The following is a 23,479-nucleotide window of genomic DNA, read 5'->3' on the forward strand; positions in this document are numbered from 1 at the left end:
GTGGACCACCCTTTTAACCCATAGGTACCAAATGTCATGAGGAGGTTGTGGGGGGGTGGTGAATCAGAGGCATTTAGCATCATTACCTAAGGAGAAATCAAAAGTAGGCTACTTCCAGATATGCAAACCCAGCTTAAGGGCCCAGCCCCAATGGCTCAGTTCTTCCATGAATTCTTTCAAGAAATGCTGTATCAGCAATGCTCTATCACCAATGTTCTTCACCATATTGTGTGCAAAAGCTTAGAGTCACTGCATCTGAATGAAAAACACCTTTCAAAAGGCTTTGACTCTAAAAGTGAAATTTTAGGAATACTGAGAGCAAAGTATTTTACATATATATTATTTTGCTATATTTGATAGAGTGTTATTTGGTAAAATGTATGTCCAATTAAGAACTAAAAAAACACGGAGCCTGGGAAGATGGTGGAGTAGAAGGGTCCTAAAATTTTTTTTTAAAAAAATGCTCTTTCAAATAGTATTTAAACCCTAAGTTATAAGAAAAGTTATGCCATATTTAACCGGCAGTATTTTTCTCTTTCTTGGGGGTATATAAAATAAGGGCTCATCTTAAAATCAATGGTGTCTCAAAGTATATGAGATACAGTAGAACCACTTTATTCTCTTGCTTTCTCTGATCTCTGGACTTTCATGTGTTCTGCTCTTACTTTCTAGAACACTCTCTTTGCCCGGTTAACTCCTACTCATCCTCTGGGTTTTAGCTTATCATTTCCATGAAATCTTCCTTAACCTCCCCACCCCCACCCTCGAACTATTGAGTTCCCCCTGCTACACAGGGGTCTCCAGCACTGATACTGCAACTCTCCCAACAATTATCACCCTCACTGTCACTGCTTGTATAATTTTCTGTCTCCCCCACAGGCTGAAAACTCCTTAAAAACAGGGAACTCCTCTGTCTTGCTCACTTTGCCTGGCATAGTTGGCACTCAATGAATATTCATTCATCAGCAAATAAATTAGCAAATGAATAAGTGCCTCCATTGCACAGCATATAAGTCAATTCATTCAATCTTAAATGGCGAAGCAACAAGAATTTTATCTCACAGATGGGGAAACTGAGGCACAGAGAGTAAGAGGATAGTTAGTGACGGAGCCAAAACTAAAATTTCCTAAAGCCCCATGTTATAGTGACACCTAATGTTTATTGGGCATTTACTATGCCCCGCACTGTTCTGACTTCTGTGTATGTAGAGTCTCATCTGACTCTCTCAAAAACTCTGTTAGATGGGAGTGATTAGTATCCTCATTTTATGGAGAGGGAAATTGAGGTGCGAAGTTGTCAATAAAATTTCCTCAGATAAAAGAGCTAATAAGTGGCACAATCCAGATACAAACCCAAGCAAACTCCAGAGGACTTTCCACAGCCTTAGAGGTGCTGGTAAATGGAATCAGAAAGGTAGCAATAGTAAACACTATTAGTTACTAGCAGATCAGTTCTTAAGAATGTGTTTTCAAGGGGCGCCTGGGTGGCTCAGTCCTTAAGCATCTGCCTTCGGCTCAGGTCATGGTCCCAGGGTCCTGGGATCGAGCGCCGCATGGGGCTCCCTGCTTAGCAGGAAGCCTGCTTCTCCCTCTCCCACTCCCCCTGCTTGTGTTCCTTCTCTCGCTGTGTCTCTGTCTGTCAAATAAATAAATAAAATCTTTAAAAAAAAAAAAAGAAAAAAGAATGTGTTTTCAAGCTAGTCCAAGACAAAAGCTTTATTTCAGTGGATATTGATACCAACAAAAACAATTAAGTCTAACATAGTTGAAAAGGCGCCCTCAGTTTGACACAGCCAACTCTTCAAGTAGCTCTAAAGTCCTAGATGAAGAAATTAAACAGTTTCTTTTCACTAGTTAAAAAAAAAAAAAGTGATTCAATGCAAATGAATGCTTAAAATCCTCTGATAGGGTCTGTCACTTTATCTCAAAGCAATTAACTGGTACACCAAGTGGGAGCAATCAGCCATGATTAGTACACTACGCCAAATATTGAATTCGAGGATGTAACTTAAACTCCAGTGTTTGTTCTACAAAATTCAAATAATGTTTGGCAAGGTGAAGGGCTCTTGATCCTCCTCCCAAAAGCACAGGTCTTTAATTCCAGACGTGGACTTCTTTTCCTTTCCTGCTATTGACAGTGTTTGCCTTCGCCGGGAGAGGGAAGCCCAGACTTGTGTGGACAGAGTTTGACTGGTGGGGAGAAGTACATACCTGGAGGGCTAATACTGCTTAACAAGAAACAGGGCATCGGACTGACTCATTCAAAACGAGGCCTCCCTCACCGTTGCTTTGTTCCAACACTAGATCAGAGGCGCAGGCAGAGACTTGCTGAAGTTAAACACTATCAGAAACACTCCAGCTCAGCTATGCTGGGGAGGAAAACGAGATCCTCGCCAGGTGGGTGTTCGTGCCAAGGCTACTGAGAAGAGCTGGAGACACATGCCAGGGCTCCGGTGAGGAATCAGCCCGCACTCTTCAGGGTCACACGGCTGCTGAAACCATATTGATAGTCATCCAAACCTTTGGGAAATGCTTTTCTGACAGGCAGTGGTACCCATTTTCTATTTCTTTTTTTCTTTTTCCTTTGGCTTTGTAGGGAGTAAAAGTCATTTTAAAGCTGCGGCTCCAAGGCTGTATTTCTCTTCCAAGGTATCCAATGTTTTCAGGCGTCATGATCGCACTTCGAGCTAGATAAATTTGGGTGAATCTCTCAACTTCTTTTTTTTTTTTAAGATTTTATTTATTTATTTGACAGACAGAGACACAGCGAGAGAGGGAACACAAGCAGGGGGAGTGAGAGAGGGAGAAGCAGGCTTCCCGCTGAGCAGGGAGCCCGATGTGGGGCTCGATCCTGGGACCCTGGGATCATGACCTGAGCCGAAGGCAGATGCTTAAGGACTGAGCCACCCAGGAGCCCTGATCTCTCAACTTCTTAAAGGTTGAGTTCTCTTGCCTATAAGATGAAAATAATAGTGTCCACATTCGAGGATTCAATGAGATAACAAGTACACCTAACATATAGTGAGCTCAATAAGATGAGCTCTTTTGTGATTCCTTTCATGAAAGAGCACCTTCAGGTTAATCAGTTTTTGATCCTCCAAAACCAATCAAATTTTGGGAGGAAGGAAGCTCTTCTACTAAAAGATTTTCTAAAAGATTGTTTTCCTGTGGCTTAGGAAATACCTCTTGTTCACATAATTAGGACAAAAAAATTTTAATAGAGGGATACAAATATAGAGAAATTGCATTCCCAATTAAGGATGTATTCATTCAATAAGCATTTAAAAGCACCAGACTTTGAATAGGGTATTAATTACTTCCTTTTAAAGCACTTTTAGCTTACATTGTTTTTTTTTTACCAAGATTCTTTCATTTGATCCTTGACCATGCTCTGTGGGAATAGATGGGGATCCTTGTTTACCTCTTATAGGTGGGAGTGAAAGTCATAGACAGCACTAGCAGGAGTCCTATAAGATCAAAGTCCTTGATATCAGACAGACCTGGGTTTGAGGACTGGGTCTGTTACCACCTGTGTATCTCCTTGAGCAAGTTACCTTTCTGCATCTCATTCTCCTCCTCTGTGAAGCAGGAATAATACACCTATCTCATAGAACTGCCGTGAGGATTCAGTGAAGTAGAACATGTAAGGTACTTATTACACACAGCTAACACACAGCTTAACACACTATCCGTTAGTGATCATCATGGTCTTATTACAGTTTTGTTTTTTGTTGTTGTAATTGCTCAAAGCCATCTAGCTGAAATAGCAGAATTGGCTCTAAAACTTTTGTTTGCTGACTTCCAATCCAATATTTTTTGCCATACCAATAGTTTCCAAACATCGCAAAGCATGGAAATCCCTCTTTAGGGAAACAGGCACACGAGTATGTAAGAGGGCAGAACAGCTCTTGCAGGAGTTGGGGGGGGGCGGGGGCTGAAGTCTCTCTGCCCACTGCCACGGACAGAAGTCTCTCCCTACCCCCCACTCCATTACTACCAAATGCGCTGCTTGCAGTCATCATGGCCTGAGCTCACCAGGGACTCGATCTCAAAGAGTGAAGAGGGCATTTGGATAACAATGTTTCCATTTGCCTTGTTAGTATCATCTGCGCCTCTTTCTACTTGTCTTGCCCTGCTCCTCATTTCCTATTTCCCTTGGTCCCTTGACCATCCCATTGTTCTGGCTCATGAACTCCATCAATTCTACCAGTTCCTGACTGTTTGCTAGGACCAGAGCCCCTCCCATTTTGTTCTGCCAACCAGCATCTGTGTCTGCCTGTTCGTGGAGGTTCATCCACCTCCCCCTGTGGAAGAGGGAATGTTTCTGTCCCTCTCCTCATGCCATGCAAACTTCTGCCACCCCCTTCTAGCTCCTCCCCTCACCTTTCAAGAGAGGATGAGTTACTAATCTGACTGATCAAAATTCTAGATCATTTTTCATGTCACATGTTCTTTGGGATCAGATTACTGTGTGTTAAAGGTACAAACCCATTACCTCCTCCATGTGGTTGGGAGCATACAACCAGGCAGATCAACTGTATCTCCATATGCATGCCTAAGCATGCTGGCCCTTGTCTCTCTAGATAATTGAGCTGGTCAGAAGGATTCAGACTCAACTCTATGAGACTAAAGGCCCAACTTAGTCTTCAAGCTAAAGTCAGTGCTTTCCCCAGAACTCCACGTTGAGGGTTACTGTGTACTCCCAGGGCTAATTAGATTCCTATTTAGCTGTTATTCCTTGACTCTATTTCCACTGGAAAATCAACTGGGAGGAGAAGTGACTGGTAGAGTAGATCTAAACTTTTCCAGGTCCCTGGACAAGAAACTATTAAAAAGCCCACCTTAATTCCTAACACCTCTGTGACCTTCCTTTTTTGTGCCTGGCCCCTTTCCTTTGCCCCCAGCCATTCACAGGTCCCTCACCTTATAGCCATCCTCTGGTGAAACAGAACATTGTAGACATCCCAGCCTATGCTCCCCCAGGCCCTGAGCCCAGAATGCCTTTCCTGGCTTTTTTCTGTCTAAATCCTACTATCCTTCAAGGCTGACCACAAATCCCTCCTCTACCTGAAGTCTTCCATTATCCTGTTGGAAAAAGTTCTCCCTCCTCTGGCTCACATAACACTTAATTTTTCATTCAGTTATAGCACTTACTTCATTCTGCCTCATATTCCAAAAAGTTGTTTACAACAGCTCAGTCTTTCCCACAAGACTGGAAGCAACTCAAAAGCAGGGAGGCTGATTTGGTCATTTCTGATACCATTCAGCCTCTATCACTGTGCTTTGCAAACCGCTAGTGCACAATAATACATTGCAGTGTGGGAACCCAATAATGTCCCAAGAAACCTGATCAGAACCTTAATTTATATTACTATATATATAATATAATACTACGTATTATATATATTGCATCTGTTGTTTGCAAAGAACAACTGTGTGTGTGTGTGTGTGTGCGTGTGTGTATTGCTTGACCAGTACATATATTGGTGATCAGGTTGAACTGTTAAAGAACCCAGTGTTAGAAATTCCAGGGGCATTGGACATCTTGTGGGCCTCTGAAGCATGAAGGGAAAACACTTTGCCAGGAGCAGGAAGGAACTCATCTTTGGCCTATTTGTGAGGTCACTTATTTTCCTGTTTTTTTTCTCATTTTTAATTACGAACAAGCTGCCCCACGTGTTTCCCACTTCTGCTACCAGAATGCACTGTCCGTGGGCTTTGCGTGTTAGTCAGAACGCTGACGCAGGAAGTGCCAGCCATCAAGGCCGGGCCTTGGTTCCCCAGGCCGGCTGAGGGATTCTGACCCCTCGCGCCAACAGTCAGACTTCCTTATGATTTCCTGCTTCTCTCAGAAGACGATCTGGGGGCTTCTGAGAGACAGTGGAAAGGGCACAGAGTGTGGAGACTGAAGATTCCAGTCCAGTTTTGGCGGGTCCCGGTTGTACAAGTTGTTTAACATCTCTGAACCTCAGTCTTGTCTTGTCTTTTTTTTTTTTAAGATTTTATTTATTTATTTATTTGAGAGAGAGAGAGAGAATGAGCAGGGGGAGAGACTGAGGGAGAGAGAGAGAAGCAGACTCCCCACTGAGCTGGAAGCCTGATGTGGGGCTGGCTCCATCTCAGGACACGGAGATCATGACCTGAGTAGAAGGCAGACACTTAACCGACTGAGCCACCCAGGCATCTCCGAACCTCAGTCTTTTCATTTGTAAGCTGGGACTGATGAGACTTGAATGAGTTTTTCTGCAAAGGCAGGTATGGAAATGTTTTGTAGACTGGCTCTCTGGAAAACAAGGTGCTCTCGTTCTCATGAGTCAAACAACTGTGTCTGCTAAAGCAATGAATGTGTCTCTCCCATAGAGAAAGTTGTCAGAGCCCAGTCTGGGATGAAAGGTAAGTAATCACTACAAAAAGACAGCTGGGAAGAAGAGGTTGGATACTAAGTCTCCTCAGGGAACTCACCAAAAACGCAAGTGCTTAGTGACTGGAAAATATGCCCTTTTGTAAATAAGCTGTTGCTTCCATCCCCCTCTTCTCCAAGACTCTCTCCCATCATTAAATTGACTCTAAGGATAGAGACCCCCAGGAAAAAGAAGCCCTGCCCCTGGGTACCTCTGGAGAGACTGGCATGTTGCTGTTGGCTCCCCCGCCAAGGATCTTCCATCGAGTTCAGTTAAGGAGGCCCAGGACAATGAAGCCATGTTACCACCTGACATTTCCTCACTTGCTATCGGTAGGCAGGTCTGCGGAGCCAGCAGCCCACAGCTGGGTTTACAACCTCACATCACCCTCATTAATTAAGGAATTCTGAGCCTGTTGCTCACCTTGAAGAGATTTCTGTGGCATGAGATGGTGGCAGGTTATCCCTGCAGGAATGCCACACAGCATCTGGGCACTGTTAATTGGGGGCAGCGCAGGGAGTGTTGTGGGGATGGGTAAAAAGGGCGCTGAGAGAATGGAAAGCAAGCTTTATGCATGAGAGCTAACCATTGGCTTCTCCCATTCTGTACATGCTCATCAAGTTCAAAGAAGCCCTCAGCTTCAGTTTCCATGACTTGGAAAACATTGGCTCCCACATTACAAATGTACAGCACATTTCAGATCAAATGCCATACAAACTGTCCCACTTCCACTGAAATATCATTTATTCCCTGGATTGTAGAATGTCCCAATAAACCTGATCAGAAGGGTGTAAAGAAGCAGCTACCAGATCCCATGGTAGTTACAAGGGAGAAAAGAAGGCTATCTCATTTTCTAAAAGTCTCGCTTCATAAGAGACGGTCCTTGGAAAGCGCTAAAATCGGAAGTAGGAAAACTGAACTAGAAAATGACCTCAGTTTTCATAGCTTTACTCTCTGAATATCTATTTGTGTAATTGTAATGGCAAATGAATTACATCCTCAAACCAGGTTGCTCTGTGTGACTAGAGTAAAAAACATGTTGGAGTAGAATGAGCACTGGGTGTTATATGTAACTAATGAATCGTTGAACACTACATCAAAAATTAATGATGTACTATAGGCTGGCTAATTGAATATAATAAAAAAATTAAAAAATAAATAAATTGAATTGAATTCCACACACACAAAAAATAAATTTCCTTCAAGAAACAAAAAAAATAAAATAAAAATTTAAAAATCAGCTGCGCTAAAAAATGAAATAAAAATTTAAAAATCAGCTGCGCTAAAATAAAATATATATAATAGACCAAGTTTTAGAAGATTACCATAAACAGAAAAAAAAAAAAAAAACCCTTGATTTTCATAAGAAAAGAGATTGTTCCTGTTGTTTGGAACATAATAGATCTAAAGAAGTCCTTGTGAGTACCTAATAGAACAAAAGCCCACAATCCCAGATACCTAATGTGCATAGTAGAACCCGAAGTTTTGCATTCTGGTTCTGGCACCAGCTCAGCCAGCTGTGTACCCTTGAACTATTCCCCTCTCTGTCCAGTCTTCGCCTTCTTCATCCACAAAAAGATAGCAACAACACCTGGCCTGACTCCTTCACTTCCCAAGGCCGGTGATTTCTAACAGAGGATGGATGGGAAACTCCTTTGCAAATACAAAGCATGAGTATGATGGCGGAAGATTCTACTCTAGGCAAGAGTTTCAAAAGTTTCATTGTTGTTTTTACTGTTGTTTTTCTCCTTTGAAGGAGCCTTTGGAGCTCTTTCTTTCAAAACGTATTTTGTTTCAAAACACATTCTTTAAAGAAATTGTTTGATTTTGTTCCACTTTGTAATGTTTGGTGGGATGGAGCAGATACGTACTTAAGGGTTCCATCCAAAACATGATTTACAAAGATAGTTATGGAATGCCATCCTTTAAAAATATTATTTTAAAAAGAAAAATAAAGGAGATATTAGCCTAATAAAGGGAATATGAATAAGCATTTTTTGAAGTAGAACAAATACCAAGTGATAATTTAACTCAAGACCATCAGGCTGAGTGTCTAGGAAGTAAACTCAGTACACGGTGTCACATTTGAAAGAGCACAGACATTAATATATTTATATATTCCTAGAATAATTGAGAATCTTAACCTTGATAATGAGAAATCTTTTTCTATGGAGTCACAGAATTTCATATTGTCTATATAGCTGGGAAACAAAGAAAGAAAAAAGCTACTAAAATGCAGTTAGTAAAGGCATGGTGAGTGAAAGAATCCAGTCTCAAAAGTTACACACAGGGGCACCTGGGGGGCTCAGTTGGTTAATCATCCAACTCTTGGTTTTGACTCAGGTCATAATCTCAGGATCATGAGATTGAGCGCCACATCAGGGTCTGTGCTCAGCATGGAGTCTGCTTGTCCCTCTGCTCCTCACCCTGCTTACTCACTCTCTCTCTCTCTCAAATAAATAAATAAAATCTTAAAAAAAAAAAAGTTACACATAGTATGGTTCCATTTATGTAACATTCTCGAAAAGACAAGCTACACATCTTCCTCAACTTAGGATGGGGTTACTTCCCAATAAACCCTTTGTAAGTTGAAGATATCGTAGGTCAAAAATGTACTTAATGCACCTAACCTACCAAACACCATAGCTTCAACTAGCCTAACTTTAATGTGCTCAATGTATGTTAGCCTACAGTTGGAGACAGTCATCTAATATGAAGCCTATTTTATAACAAAGTGTGGAATATCTCAGGTAACTTATTGGATACCATACTGAAAGTGAAAAACAGAATGGTTGATGGGTACAGGATGGTTTTGAGTGCACTGATTGTTTACCCTCTTGATTATGGGGCTGACTGGAAGCTGAGGCTCATTGCCCTGCCTAGTTTCACCAGAGAAGACCATACTGCTTATCACTAGTCCAGGAAAAGATCCAAATTCAAATTTTGAAGTACAGTTTCTACTTAATGTCTTGCTTTCCCACCATCATGAAGTCAAAAAACTACCAAGTCGAAGCATCATAAGTTGGGGACCATCTGTATGGTGACAGAGATTAGACCAGTGGTCACTAGGGATTCAGGACGGGGGCAGAGAGGGCTTGTAGAGAACTAGCATGAGCAAGTTTTTTTATGATGACTGAATGGTACTGAGTCCTGACTGTGATGGTGGTTCATATAAAATTCATAGAACTGTACAGCAAAAATAAGTCAATTTTACTGTATGATCATTTGAAAATAAAATTTTTAAAAGGGGAGAAAAGAAAAAAAATCACAGCATGGAATCAATGCAGCAGAATGCAGGCCTTGTCCTCTGAAATGTCACATTTGCAAATGTATTTGTAAATAAGCTTTATAGCAGCACCTTTCTAACATTAATGGGCACACAAATCCCTTCAGGCTTTAATTACGATGAAGATTCTCCTTCAGTAGGTCTGGAAAGCGGCCTGAGTTTCTGCATTTCTGTGAAGCTCCCAAGAGACGCCCTTGCTTCTGTGCCTGCAGACAGCACTGTCGAATGTGTATGCTTTGGAGAATTTAGCTCAGTTGGAGCAATTATGGCAATTATGTGGCATCACACCAACCACCCCCATCCTTTACCCATAGTGGAGATCACTAATTGTTCAAACGCATTTTCCTCCTGTGCCTAGGTATGACCATTATGGGTAGAGCACAATACAGATGCTACTCCATAGGAATAATTATGTGAGATGAAGCCTATTGGTCACCCTTGAGCTTAAAAGTGCTGATGCGAGTCCCATCCACCAACATTACAAAGAAATCCACTTTGAAAACCCACGTCCTGTCTCAGGCCTTAGTGCCCTAGCTCCAAAACTGTGTGTCCTGGACAAATTAGCCACAGATCATTTATAGATGTATCTTTCCTTCCAGCCGAGATAAGCAAGCTTGTCTTTCCACCTAGGCTGTAAATGGCTTGAGGGCAGAGACAAATCATTTACTTCTTTTAGTAACACCCTTAATATCCTCTGAGCCTCAGTTTCTTCATCTACAAAATAAGGATAATTATACGATCTCATGAGGTTGCTGTGAGAATTAATAAGAAATAGACATGAAGCACTTAGAATAGTGCTCTGCAAAGAGCAAGACTCAGTAACTGAAAATTGTTATCATTATCCCTAATAATGCCCAAAACTGGGTCATGGCCAAGGCAAATGTTCAAGAACGACTGCTATAGGGAACCCAAGATGCAGAGAAGCGTGAGCACTGAACAGGGAGCCGAAAGATAGAGGCCACAATGCACACCTGTCCCTTTACCTCTTGAACTTCCTTTCTTGGGTGTAATGAAAACTTGGATACACTATTTTTATGATTAATTTCAGCTCTGACATTCTGGATATTGATAACATTACAATAACACTCATTCACAGCACTGTAGCATTTTAAAAATCTGTAGCATTTGCTCTCAACTAAGTATCCAGTTGAGAGCAAAAAGAAAAGCATTATATAATACTTCACAAAATCTATTTTAGGCAAAAATTCCGTTCTCCATTTTCACTGAGTTACTGGTTTTCTACCACTGGAGGGCGTGCACTGCTTGGTTGTAAAATATCCTTCCGGGTTTTTTAGCTCTCTGGCTCACAACTTCAATTTCAGTCAATCAAATCGGAATCAGAGAATCAAAGAAATTGCCTCCTTCATATGACAGAGTTAACAGATGAAGGGCAGCTCGAAGAGATTATGTGAATTGGCAAAGTCAACAGAGAGAAAATTTTACTTAATCAGCCTGGTGCCATTTCTATTACCTTTTTCCCCCTTTAATATTAGCCCCAGACAAACCTTCACACCGCAACCTCTCAGCTCAGTTTTGAGCCCATCCTTTCTCCTCCTTATTCCTGCACATGGCTTCTCCAGCTTCCCTTGTCTTTTTCTCAAATCTCCAAAGAAACTAGATCTTGGTCCTTTTGAATATGTTGAACAGGTTTAGTTCACAGATAGTCCAAATCCATTCAATGACCTCTAAATGGTTTGCTTCATTCTTGATCTGGGATATGAATGGTGCAAAAGATGGAAGAAGGGTGCTTTCCAGCCAGCCAGTGTTTACTGAAACCCTAGTGTCCACTAAACACAAGGTATGGGTGGTACCAAGGAAATGAGACATAGTCCCATCCTTTAAAGAGCTCCCAAACTAGGGTGATATATGGAATGGGAGGGAAGGGACATAAAGAATGACAAAACTTGAAGGAACTTGCAAAATAAAATAATAGAAGTATTATATTTGAAAAGATTTCCAAAGTTGTAGTCCACTCATCTTCACTACTGTATAGTATTCCATTGTATGAATGTACCACAATTTATTTATCCATTCTACTATTGATTAATACTTGAAGAATTTCCAGATTTTCATTGTTGTTGAGAATAATTCTATCATGAACATTTTTTGCATGTTTCCTGCTACAAGCATACAACAATTTCTCGAGAGCAGTAATTCTCAATAAGGACAAGTTTGCCTCTCAGGGGGCATTTGGCAATGTTTGGATACATTTTTTGTTGTCACAACCAGGGGGATGGGTGGAGGAAGTAGAGGCAGAAAGCTGATACTGGCTAGTGGATAGCAACTAAGAATGCTGATAAATAGCCTAAAATGCACAGTACAGCTCTGCACAAAAAAGAATCATCTAGTCCCAAATGTCAATAGTATCAAGGTTGAAAACCCCTGTTCTAGAGGATATACTTAGAGTGAAGTTGCTGAATTATAAGTGTGCTCATCTACAAATTTTTAAGATAGCATCAGATTCTCTGCTAAAGCGGTTGCACCAATTTCTACACCAATCAACAGTTTCTATGTCTCATTATTCCACATTTTATGCAACACTTGGTAGTTTGATTTTTTTAATATTGGCCAATCTAGTTGGAATAAAATGGATAGCATGTAGTATTGAATACTAATAAGACTGAGTATGACTGTTGGCCATCTATGTTTCCTCTTCTGTGAATTTCTTGTTCGTGTAATTTGCCCATTTTTTTTAACTATTTGTTCACATTCCCATGACCTTTTTAGTGCTTTGGTTCCTCTCTACACCCTTCAAGTTCAGGACCTCTCTCTCCATTCTGGCAAATATGCTCATGTCAAAGTGCTAGAGACTCACCACTCCCAACCCAAGAAACCCTGCTTTCTTGGAGGACTCCAGGAAGAAAGGAAAAAATTATTTATAAATGGCAGAACGCCAGGCATGGATGGACGCACTGGAGATTTTTCAGGAGGGTTCACCCAGACCCACTCCAGAAAGAGTAGAGGCAGCTGCCTACTTGTAAGGAGACAGACACATCTCTCCACACTTCTCGTGACTACAGAAGAGGCTGTGACAACTGAACCTATGGCTCCAGCTGCCCAGTTCTCAGTAGTTAGCCGTAGTAGCCAGAAGCAGAGATGGAAGTGAGGAAAGTGCTCAGGGGCATGCTGGAGTTGGTAGCACAGGCTCCAAAGAGCCAACTGTGTACAACTTTTCCCCATTTGCATTCAGTGACATTAAACTTGGTAGCTTGAAATTGACCATTGTGGGGGAATATGCAGCATGCAATTGATGAACACTAAACTCTAGGCTTCTCCTTCCTACCCAGAGCCAAGTGTTAATCATTTACCAGCGCACCACTGAAAATACAGCAACCCTACCCAGTTGTGGCCCTCGGTTAACAAATCCCCAGTGATTATCCCTGTCCCTGGGACAATCCCAAGACCAAGTCAGTGTGTGAGTCTCTATTCAAACTTAGTCCCTTCAGGGAACAAAGTATAGTCATATTTTTCCCTTGAGCAAGTAGCACCCAGCTCTCAAGCTTTGTGTTTTCTTTGTTTCTACTTGCAAGGAGGGGCCTTACTATGGAATCCTGCTCTGGACCTTGCCTCCTTTAGCAATGGGATACTGTGATAAGGTATCCTATGCCTAGGAGCTTGGAATTATTCCCTCAGAAGAGGAAGTGGTTACCTATGAAATTCCTGCAATCGTCCCAAGATAAATCTGGGCCATACTCCAACAGGGGTATATTTGTTTGCTTGTTTGCTTTGAAAGGAGCTTATTCAAATTTCTGTATATTGGCAGAAAGAATATCTAGGACAAAGGAGGTTCTCTGGCTTAGCCACTAGCTCCCTGTACAACCTTGAGGAAGTCTCTCTCTGTCTCTGAGCCTCAATTTTCTTAGCTGTCAAGTGTGGTTAGATTAGATTAGATTAATTGTTTCCCAATGATTTTTGGCATTGGAACCCTTTTATGAAATGCAACCTTGGGCCCAATTGCAACATATAAAAGAGATGAGTGGGGGGTGCCATGGCTAAAGGTAAATTTGAGTTAAAGGGTGTTCCACTTGGGGGAATAAAGGGAATCTAAAAGGATGATTGTGAACGCTGGAAATGTAACAAGATGCAAAAACTGTTTTCCAGAATTCTTTCTGGCAGTATAGAGTGTTACTGGAAAAAGTATGGTAACCACATGAGATGGGAGTGAGACCTCCCCCACCCCCCACCACAAGGTGTACTTCCTTTAAATTAAGGGTTTAAAGTCGTGAACTATTTCCTAAACTGCGTAGGGCCTGTGAGATAGAGTTTTCTTTGACTGAGCCACTTTGTAAGTGTGGGGCCAGAGCCGAATTGCTTTTGGTAACAGCGGAGAAGCTAAACATTGTAACCTCCTATATCACCCAAAGGCAAGGCTCTCTCTCATCTCTATATGGTCAACAAAAATGTAAGGATACTCTCTTTAAAGGAATGCAACATTATCAGCCTGTGCAGGATGCCTCAGACCTTGATCAAGCCCTGGTTGGAAGGAAGGCCAGAGAGGTACAGACCTCCACCTGTCCAGTCCTCTGCTGGCCCTGACCAGCCCTGCTATCCTTCATCTGAACCCATGGCTTTACACATGCTGTGTTGAAAAGTCTGGACTATAAGTCTTCCCCAGCTGAGATGCTCTATTCCAGTTCCTCCTTAGCTCAAGCTACCATAGCTTCTTTCTTGCCTGGATTTCTACAGCAATAGCTTCCTAATAGATTTCCATCTCCATGCTCTGTGTATCTCTGTCCATTCTCCTCATTATGTTCTTTTAAGCTAAACCATAATACTCCTTTGCTCAAACCCTTCAAGGGCTTCCCATTGCACTTGGAACAAAATCCAAGATGCTTATCATTGGTCCTCAAGCCCCTGATCAATCTATCCACTGCCTATTTCTCCAAACGTATTGTCTACCATTCTGCTCCCCCTCACTAAGCTCCAGCCACATGGACTTTCTTTTCCTTCTTCAAACTTACTGAGATCTTTGCAGTTGCAGCTTTATGAGCCGGGTATGTTCCCTCCCCAGATCTGTATATGGCTGCTGCCTCCTTCTTATGTCAGTACAAATTTCATCTTTTCAGAGAAGTCTTCCTCGATCACACAGTCAAATTCCATCCATTCCACACACAGTTATTCTCCCCCAACAAGGCATTCGCTCTCACAACATTCTGTTTTGTTTTCTTCCCATCCCTTATCACGAACTGAAATTATATTGTTTTCTGTTTGCTTGTTCCTTTTCTGTGTTTTCTTCCAGGCTGTAAGCACCATGAGGTCACCCTATCTGCTTCACTCTCACCTGTGTCTCTAGCATCCAGCATAATGCCTGGCACATGGTAGACACTCAATAAATACTTGTTGAACAAGTGAATTAATTTAATATTGTTGAATATCTTGATGTAAACGGTGGCACCAGAATCCAAACAGAGCTATCTTGGATGCTCATAAAAGCTACGTTTTTTCATTGTTCTTATGTTCCAGTGGGAGGGTTCTGCTTGGTACTTATACTCTTATCCCCTGAGGGAGATGTTAACTTCACCCTGAACTGACCAGAAGTTCAAAGAAACTCCAATGCTCTGTGCTACAAATAAAACCACCCATGCTTTTAACTCAATTCTTTTCCTTCCCACATGCATTATTTTCTTGACTTGAACGATGCTGGGAAAAGGTCTGGGACCTAATCAGAGAAACTATTTGGTCCTCCAAAATAAAGCTACTCTACAGGGAGAATCCCAGCATGTAGTCTCATTCTACCACTCCAGTGCTGTGCGAGTGCTCTCTGTGAGCTGTGCCCTATTCTGTCTCTCCAACTATGCATATGTGTCCCTCTGATTCTCTGCAGCGATTGCCAAAGATCTCTGAATCTCCTTTGGATATAATCTCCTGTTCTATTTTAGTCTTCAAGTTTTTTTTTTTTTCCAACCTCAAAGGAAGCCTAAATTGGGCAAAGCAGGTTTGCTCAGCTTATTTTCAAATTCGCCTGAAGGGAAATCTTGGTACCAATCACATAAGAAGATGATACTCTTCTTTTCTTGTTCTAAAGAGAATCCTAGCCTCTAATCTGGACCCCAAAAGCAAGATCTGGCCTTTAAAGCTTAATACAACCTTTGGTTTTCTCAAGATCCCCCTGTTGTATCTGCTCTCCAAAGAGTCTGTTAACCGAAGATGAAAAAAGTGACTAACAGCTCTGTTATGACCACAAAGACAATATACTCTACCCTGTCCAGATTGCTCTAGGTTTTGCAAAGAACGTTCCCTGAATTCACTCCCTTCCTTAATTATGACACATGTTGCTACTAAGAAATTTGTGTTCTGTATGAGTTGTCCATTAGGAGATTTCAATTTCAATTGGATAAGGAGTTCTGACTTTCCCTCGAGTCCTGCCCCCACCATATTAATAACCTAGCTATTTTGAAAAGTAATTTAAAACAACTTTTATACTCTAAGAGCTAAAGTAAACTCTTAATATTTGTCCAATATATGTCCTGAGACCTTTACCAATCTCTAATTTTGAGACTACTCATGGCATATGATTATTTTCCCTGGTAAATGTATATTTAACCTTGCAAAGCAATCCTCCTCTTACTTGATCCCAATTGATATAATTGACCACTCCCTCCTTTTTGAAATATTCTTCCTTTAGTTTCCATTCTGATAGCTCCCTCTCAGTTTCCTTTATTGGTTCTCCCTCCTCCACTAGACTGGTAATATTGGAGTCCTCAAAGCACAGGGCTGAGTCTTTTTCTTCTCACTTGACATTTTAATCGTAAGGGCTTTTATTTGGGGATGCCTGGGTGGCTCAGTCAGTAAGTGTCCAACTCTTGATTTTGGCTCAGGTCATGATCTCAGGATCTTCAAATCGAGCCCCGTATCGGGCTCTGTGCTGGGTGTGGAGCCTGCCTAGCATTCTCTCTCCCTCTGCCCCTCCCCCACTCTCTCCCTAAGAAATAAAAAAAAATTTTTAAATTAAAAATAAGGGTTTTTATTCATTCCCAAGGCTTCAAAGACCATCCATATGCCAACAACACTCCTATTTATCTCTCCATGTCAGATAGCTCCTTTGACCTTCTAATCCATTCCTCTAGCTGCTTCTTGCATGCCTGTGCTTAGATATCTGCTAAATGTATCCATATTGAACACTTGATTATCTCCTTCAGGCTTTTACTCTGGCAGTCTTCTCCATTTCAACAAATGTCACCATTATCTATCTAGTTGCTCAAGCCAGGAAACCTGAGTCATCCTTGACTCTTCTTTTTCCCTCACCATCCTATATCCAATCCATTGCCAAAACCCATAATTCCTACTTCTAAAATATTTCCAAAATCTCTTCAGTTCTCTCCATCACCATTGTCACCCACCCACGTCTAAGATGCCATGGCCTCTTCTGTCCCCTTCCAATGCATTAACTATACAAATATTAATTACAAAAAGCAGCCAGGATTATCCCTTAAAATTATACATCAGCTCATGTCACTCTCTGGTTCTAATCTCTTTGGACTGTAATAAAACCCCAGATCCTTTGCAGGTCTCACAAAGCACACTATGATCTGGTCATCACTCCTCTCCTGCCTCATCTGCCATTCTCCTGGCACTCACTTTGCCCAGCCACACTGTCCTTTCTGTTCCTTGAAATGTATCAAATCAATACAGAGAAACCTTAATGAACTGGAGTGCCCTGGGTAAATTGAGGAATAAGCAAAACCAGTTTTGTGTTTCTTCTATTTTCGGTTGAAAGTCTTTCCAAAAAAGTATGAATCTACTGTGGTGCTCTGGAAGTCAAAGTTGGCAAAAATGACAGTAATGTTCTTCATAAACTGAAAATCTGACAGAGCATTGGCACTGTTTTTCACCAGTAATAACTCCACCAGTTACTCTTCACGGGAGTGGGTGAAGATGAAAAATATATAGAAATGAATCTTTGCTGTTTTCACAGAATACCAGGATTGGCTGTTTGCTATTATCAGTATTGTATTTTGGAGGGAAATTATGCTATTTACCTAGCAGTCTACTAATTGGCCTCTTGCTCTTAACCGTAAAGTAGAGAGAGAGAGGTTCTCCATTAACACACGTTGTTTATCAATCCCACTCAGTCAAGATCACCTTCATCTGTGTATGTATGAGTATTTGCATGTGCAGCTCTGGGTCATAGGAAAGTTATTTAAATTTTCTAGCCCTCAGTTTCCTTATCTGTGAAAGGGGATGATAAAATCAAGGTTGTTGTTAAGTCTACATGAAAGCATTTTGAATGGTAACCCCTAAGTTGGTGGTTATTATTGGCAAGTGTGGAGGGGGGTGTATGCATAAGTAAATCTCCCTCTTTATATTTTACTTCATTTTCTCCCAAACCAAGACTATCTCCCTTTGCTATTACCAGTTGTTAAGATTTTAGGCTCACAAGTACTATATAATTTCCTTTCCCAGCAATATCTTTATACTTTCCAAAATAGACACCCCAGGGCTAGGCAGTGGTTAGGAAGACCCTATTCATGCCACAATGGCCATGCTTTGGCGCCTTGCAAATTCCTCTTTCTGGACATAGATGCTTTTGAAACAGTACATTGTTATCTCAAGGCCTTGCCCCTGTGTTTTAGATAAGCTGGGACTTTCCATCAATCTTCTTTCCTGCTCATGGTAAACATCAACTCTCTCAGAGTATGCCTTGTCTCTCTCGTAGGGCTCCAAACAAGTCAGATGTTCAAACAGAAGGCTCCTGACACTGCCATGAAGAACGATGGCTCTGGGAGTGGTTTTCTATGTTACACCAGATTTGAAGGCCAAAGGGTCAGCTTGGGCAACTTAAGTCCTCCATCAATAATTCCAGCCAGGACAGGATCATCAATTCCCTTCATCTCAACCAAGACCTATGATCACTCCATTGGAGGCTGAGCCAATGGCCCTGTATAATCTAACATTCGTTCCCTTACTATATTAGCCTCAAATAGAACATCATGGGCCTATCCAAAGCCAGCAAGATTTAAAGAAAGCTGGGGAGTTTCCAGCTGCACATAGAAAACAACAGCTTCACAGTATGGGAGATAAAAATGCAGGGGAGACCCGTACCTCTGAAACAATACATTGTATGTTTAAAAAAAAAAAAAAAAAAGATAGTAGGAAGGGAAAAATTAAGGGGGGGAATCGGAGGGGGAGACGAACCATGAGAGACTATGGACTCTGAGAAACAAACTGAGGGTTCTAGAGGGGAAGGGGGTGGGGGATGGGTTAGCCTGGTGATGGGTATTAAGGAGGGCACATACTGCATGGAGCACTGGGTGTTATACACAAACAATGAATCATGGAACACTACATCAAAACTAATTATGTAATGTATGGTGATTAACATAACATAATAAAATAAAATTTAAAAAAATGCAGGGGAGAGGTAGATCTCTTTGGGAAAACTTACTGAACATTTTTTTAAGATTTATTTATTTATTTGAGAGAGAGAGAGAAAGGGAGAATTCTGGGGGGAGGGTCAAAGGGAGAAGGAGAGGGAGAGACAAAATCTCAGGCAGACTCCGCTGAGTGCAGAACCCGATGCGGGGCTCGATCTCACAACACTGAGATCATGACCTGAGCCGAAATCAGGAGTTGGACACTTAACCAACTGAGCCATTCAGGAGCCCCTACTGAACATTTTTAAGGAGTGAGGGTATAGGGATTCAAATGTCCAATGCAGGAGAAAAAGATCATATGGATATAATCTTTAAGCTCCATAATGAAGTTATACTGAAAATCTTTGTAAACAATTTAGTTATAAAACCACAAAATGTAAAAAATGGCCCTTCTATTTCTTTAAATAGGAGATACATGCTAGCAGATTAGAGACCACTGACCAAACACAATGCTGACTACTTCAGAAATTCTTGAATACAATGACTATGTCACTCCTGTTTTTATTAGTATTCATTTTTAAACAAAAAAGTCAATAAAACACCTGGTCAATGTGTAAGACACTGTAAGACCAATTAGTAAAAGCTGCATGTACCAGAAGGGTCATGGATATCCTCAGTTTCAGTTATTAAGGGAGGAAATGCACACATGTGAAACAAAAAAAGGATAGTCTGTAGCTCTAGAATTGGAAACAGAGATATTTAAAGAAAACCAGTTGTCAACTGCATAGCAACATTGGTGCGATACATACTACTCTGGGATTCATTCTGGATTGGTGACAATGTGAAAGAGATATGATATGTCACCGGGAGATTTCTGTCCTGACAACAGATTACTGGGTCCCTGGATCTTGTATATGTGTCTCAGTTTGTTATGGTAAAGCAACCTAAAAGAGAACAATCATTTTTTAAAAGGTTTGTGTTTATAAGGAATTTTCTTTTTACCTTCCAGAAAGCTTCCGTATCTGTTATTTTCTGCCACCTTCCCTCCAGGGTCCAGGCAGAGAACTGCCTGTGAGCTGAAAGATAAGAGTGAGGCTCCAGGTTTTAGAGGGACCAGCTCTGGTCACATGTGACGTAGGAGGTCAAAGTTTTAAGACTCCTTGAGTTTCCTTCTACATGATGCCAAAGAATGCAATACAATACAGACACCAGAATTTAAGATAATTATAGGATTGCTATAATTTTCATTTTGTTTCTAACAGTTCATGCAGAAAGGTGAAAAATATGTTCAAAGGAGCCTTTGCTTCAGAAAAGGACTTGAAAAACCGTGCTCAAGCTTTCAATTTCCCTTCTTTCTCCTATCACTTCTTCCCCTTCTTTCCTTCCCTTCATTTGCTCTTTCTTCATGAATACCCATATCTTTAACTTGTTAGATTTTCAAATATAACATCCTTTGCAGAACTCAACAGACAGTTGATTTATCTTTAACCAGAATGCAATGCATAATATTTCATTTCCCAAAACAAAGTCAGACTATTATTATTCATTTAATATTTTAAATGGATGAATTTAAAATGTAAATAGAAAAATGTGAGTGTTTTTATTTTTAAAAAATCTAAATTAGGAAATTTTTTTTCCAGAATCAGTCACCTTTTTTTTTTTTTTTTTTTGGTCCAGAGCAGGGGGAAAAAAAAAAAAAAAGGAATATGCAATTAAGTTTGCATGATGAGGTCAACAACACTTCTGGCTGGCCCTCTGTTTTATCCTTAAGCTCCCTCAGGTTTCTATATGAATACCAACACAACAAGAAAATCCCTCTCTACCTATAACTTTTAATTTTAAGAAGTAAATAATGTATGCAGACACAAACAACCATGTACTGTCTCAACTCTCCCTTCTTGCTTCCTAAAGGAAGCAGGGACACAAGGTTGATTAAAGGGAGAGGGGCTAAAAGGAGAGAGAACCAGAGTGGTTTTCAAAAAAATCAAATCTACCCATAACATTCCCCTTCTCAAAAGCCTGCATGTCTATCAACAGCCAACAGAAGAGCCCAACCCCTTTGAGAGAAATTCAAGAGCCCCACTCTTATCCGTTCTCTGTCTCATCTCCCATTGTATGCTTCGCTCCAGCCACCCCAGTCTGCTAGCATTTCTCCACACACACTCTGCTCTTTTATGTCAATCCCCCAACATACAGTGGGGTTCCCACAGACAATGGCTAGTCTTCGTAGTATCTGTATTCTTGCCAGCTTGCAGAATGCCTCACTCATATTATTGTCCATGAGTGTTTATTAAATTGAAGTCTCCAACTTTGTCAGGTTTTTTTTTCACACTACTTCTTAGTAGGTTGAGCAGTCACTCTGCATGGGCTAAAGCCTTGGGGAAATGCACAGTCATGGATAAAATGTAAGTTAGTATAACTTTTCAGAAGAGGAATTGAAGCATGTATTTTCAGAAGTGGAGCTGTCACTCCTGGCCTGGCTTCCGAATATGTATTCTAAGAAGTAAGCCTATATACCTACAAGCAAGTTTATCACAGGAATGTGTGTAAGATCAAAATGTCATAAAAAAACAAAATGCCCAACAATGAGAGATTCATGAGCTAAACTATGGCGCACTCATACTATGGAATGGAACAGAATCTAGCAACAGAAGAGTGTGTATGCAATGAAGGTGGGGCAGTGAAAGGTGAACGGAAAGGAAGCATTTGCAGCTTTGAATCGATGGCAATATTAAGAAATAAAAAAATGTAGTCTGCATGTTGTAATCACACTTTTTAAACAAAGAAATATAGTTTATCCATGGAAATGTCTAAAAGAACAACATATGATTATTTTTAATTAGTTGGGTACTATGAGCGTATTAAGTGAAAAAATAAAATACTTGATGTCAGGTAAACATTGCACCTTAATAGGAACATGTCAAAGCGCCCTATGCAAGCTTCCATCCGAATGAAGCAAGACAGAAAAAGGCCATTAGCATAACGTCTTCCAGCTTGCAAGCCACAGAAGAGTCTTAGCCATGTCAGTGGGACAGCATGGATATAAGCTAGAAGACTCCCCACTGGGGAAAGTGATAACACCCCCTTTACAGAAGCAATAACAGTCCTTCTATCAGCTTATGTATTTTTAAAAGAACTAAGAATTTTATTGCCTTTTCCCCCCAGAATCCTCCTTTTATTATTGCACCCATTTCACCGCCCACATGCTCAGCTCAATCACTTCATCAAAGCGGGAATGAAACGGTTTTCCTACATCCCACTACCCCCAATCCCATCTTAATCGGGTTAGCTTGAAACCCATTCATCACCCTGAAAAATCTCAGCTAGAACATCCTAAAAACACACAGAGAAAGATAAACAGAAAACCGAATTACACTTTCTTGGACATTTCAACCCCCAGTGGGTTTTCAAATTCCATTCTAGGTCATTATTGGGTAGCTGCATTGATTCACTACTAACCAGTCACCCTGATGGCTTAAAACAGAGCTCTCAGTCTGCAAGAATGAAGATGTTATCACCAAGAAAGTGAAGGGCTTAGGAGACAGCTGGTTGCCTTTACAGGAACTGACGTATCTGGAAGGAGACTCAGCCTGGCTTCTGAATATAAACAGGAATTAGTAAGGTAGAAGCAGAACAAATAAGCACAGTGATTGAGAGACCTTTTCCAAAGAGCAGGCCCCTGTGAAGGAGGGAAGAGGACCAGACACCCAAACTTTCCCTGAGGTTTCTGCCAGACTCAGAGTTAGGGGAAGGAGGACAGGCTTTGGAGTTGACAAAACCAATTGAGAATCCTGGCTCAGCCACCTCACAGTAGTACATGCTGGGCAAGTTACAAAACTCTCGAAGCCTCAGTTTTCCTGCCAGGAAAATGGGTGCAATAACCCCCACCTCACAGAGTGGTTGGGAATAATTAGAGCTAATATAGGAACTCCTAATACCTGGCACATGGTGAATACTAAATAAATGGTTGATTTTATTACTTGAGAAGGGGAAGAGAAGCCAGGAGAGATACAGGAAACATTTTGGGGGAAGAGAAGGTTTCCAAATATTCTCTTTCTAATTTCAGATCAGCCCACATCCAACCAGAGTAGAAGGCACCAGCAGAACTCACTCTCTCCATTCAGCTAGAGGTCAGTGTTACTCCAGTCTCCCTGAGGAAGAAAGCAAGGATAGTACAGCTTGTTTTTAGAGAATCTGTCTGCCTTTCCAGCCTCAGGCTCTTTGGTGTCTTTTCCTACAATTTTCAGGATGGGTTCACCATCATCAGGAAGCGTCTCCATGTCATCAGAAAATTTAATCAAACCCCTAACTCGTGGCTGTGCTTTGAGGGATTTTGAGGCACAACTTAAAAAAATAAGGGGGGGGAAGGGATTAAACAGAAAAAGAGCTACCAGTTGCAACTGGCTTTCTTCACGGATGGTGCGTTTGAGTTATTGGAGTTTAATCATAAACCCATCATTTGGAAATGCAAAACTCAT

The sequence above is a fragment of the Phoca vitulina genome, unplaced genomic scaffold (assembly GCF_004348235.1).
Source record: "Phoca vitulina isolate PV1807 unplaced genomic scaffold, GSC_HSeal_1.0 scaffold16, whole genome shotgun sequence".
Taxonomy (NCBI): Eukaryota; Metazoa; Chordata; class Mammalia; order Carnivora; family Phocidae; genus Phoca; species Phoca vitulina.